Here is a 2,273-nt window from a genome sequence, read left to right as displayed (position 1 = left end):
TTCGAACCGTGTGCCTCTGGGATTATAGTTGCAGCTCCTTGCCACTAGGCCACCAGAGCTCCCCCAAGTGTTTAACTTTTAACAATTTTCACTTTTCCAACTTTTACGCTACATGCATTCCATGTTCAAATTAGTCAACAATGTTTGCCATTGTTTGTCCTCATTTCAATTGACTTCTAATCTGGGTATGTCACGACATCACCAAAATTATCTTTGTTCCTCTAGTGTTCATAGGGTATTCGAAGGCCTATTCTTTAAGAAGTGGATGGTCAATCCTGCTTCCCAGACCGTCTTCATCTGGAGCTCTACTAAACCCTGTCCACAATGGGTAACCCTTATGGCACTTGACACATCAATAGCATAACTTTCAGTGGCATAGTCATTTCGCGTTATCTCAATACAACAGACAGATAAGTGCCTTGTTGTAGTTGTTGTTGTTGTTAAGTGCCGTCGAGTCGCAGGTGACTCATAGCGACCCTATGAAGGAGAGTCCTCGACCCTTGGGTGTCTCTCATCCTCTCTCCAGGTTCATAGGGTTTCCGGAGGCAAGCTATTACGGAAGTGGATGCCACTCCTCCTTCCAAGCTTTACTTTGAATGAGTACCCATTTTGCCCAATGAAAACTTGCTTTGAAGTTTCTGCTTTTATGCTACGGAATGAACTTCAAAGGAATTTCTATTTCGCAGTTGCTTTTCTACCCCCAAGGTCCTTTTCCGGAGGTATTTCAAGGATGCTGAAAGTTTTCCTCAAGTAAAAGGGTTGGTTTGTGATTTTCTTTCTTGTAAATATCAAAACGGTCAACACTGAGGTGGCATTTGCTTGTCAAGAGTTCAAATGCTGCGTGGAGGAGACAGCAGTCAACTCTTTTCCACAAAATGCCTTACCACTTAGAAAATGTTCTCCCAAACATTTTTGTAAACTGCCAATTGAGTTTGCCACTCTAATAATATCAAATTAGTCTTTCACACCTGATTGTTAACTATTGTTAACTTAACTATTGTTAAAATGACTAATAAGCTTACACCTGATTGTTAAGTAAATTAAAAACAACCATGACTATCAAATAAATCCAAACAACCTACCTTCCCAAATCCAACTGTTTCACACAGGACCCTCCAAACTGGAGACTCTTAAGCAGGATCCACCCACCAGGTTCTAGATTGGTTTAAACAAGAGGCTTCCAGCCCACACCTAAGATATACCTAAATCAAAACGACCAATCAGCTTACACCTATTTGTTACTGAATAAAAAACAACCAAACAATTTACACCCAACTTTCAAATAAATCAAAACAACCTATCTTCCAGAATCCAATGTCTTCACACAAGAGTGGAATAAGATTAAGTAACAACAGAAAAGAATAATAACAATTGCCAGGGAAATTAGAACTCTTAACCATTGTTGGTGGGAATGCAAAGCAGCATGGCATGTGAAAAACAGAGTTTCGAGTCCTTAAAAACTAAAACTAGACCTACCATATCATCCATACTCTTAGCATATACCCCAAAGTCTTGCTAGATGATCAGAGACATCAGTGCTTACTTATGGCACTATTCACTCAGTCAAAAGAAAGAAACTACTTGAGTTTACATAAGCAGACAAAATGAGGATAAACAAAATGAGGTACATACGTGCAGTTAAATGCTATACAGCTAAGAGGAGAAGTGAATTTGCACACATTCTACTAATCCCAGAACACTTGATCATGCTAATGTGAAACTTATACTTGAACCAAGAAGCAGTCATCAGAACAGAGCAAGGAAACTCTTTGTGGTTCAAAATTGGGAAGGGCATACGCCAGGGATGTGTCCTATCTCCATACCTTTTCAACCTGTATGCAGAACAGATTATACAGGAGGCTGGGTTCTATGCGGAGAAATGCGGCATCAGGATTGGTGGAAGATCTATTAACAATCTGTGTCATGCAGATGACACAACCCTGCTTGCTGAAACTGAGGAAGACCTGAGGCGCCTGCTGCTGGGGGTCAGGGACTGCAGCCTTCAATATGGATTGAGGCTCAATGTCAAGAAGACAAAGATTCTCACCACTGGGCCAACTGGCAGCATCAGGATGGAGGGTGAAGAAATTGAGATTGTTCACAGCTTTAGTCTTCTTGGCTCCACAGTCAACACTCTTGGCACCAGTAGCCAGGAAATTAAAAGACGTATTGTGATGGGAAAGTCTTCTGTTAGGGACCTCTCCAAAGTACTGAAGAGCAACGGTTCTCTCTGGAGACTAAGGTGCGCCTGATACAGGCCATGGTCTTTGCAA

This window comes from Elephantulus edwardii, unplaced genomic scaffold, assembly GCF_000299155.1.
Source record: "Elephantulus edwardii isolate Elephantulus edwardi_28Jun2011 unplaced genomic scaffold, EleEdw1.0 scaffold00235, whole genome shotgun sequence".
NCBI classification, from domain to species: domain Eukaryota; kingdom Metazoa; phylum Chordata; class Mammalia; order Macroscelidea; family Macroscelididae; genus Elephantulus; species Elephantulus edwardii.
The sequence above is the reverse complement of the archived record's forward strand: the minus strand, read 5'-3'. Positions refer to the sequence as shown.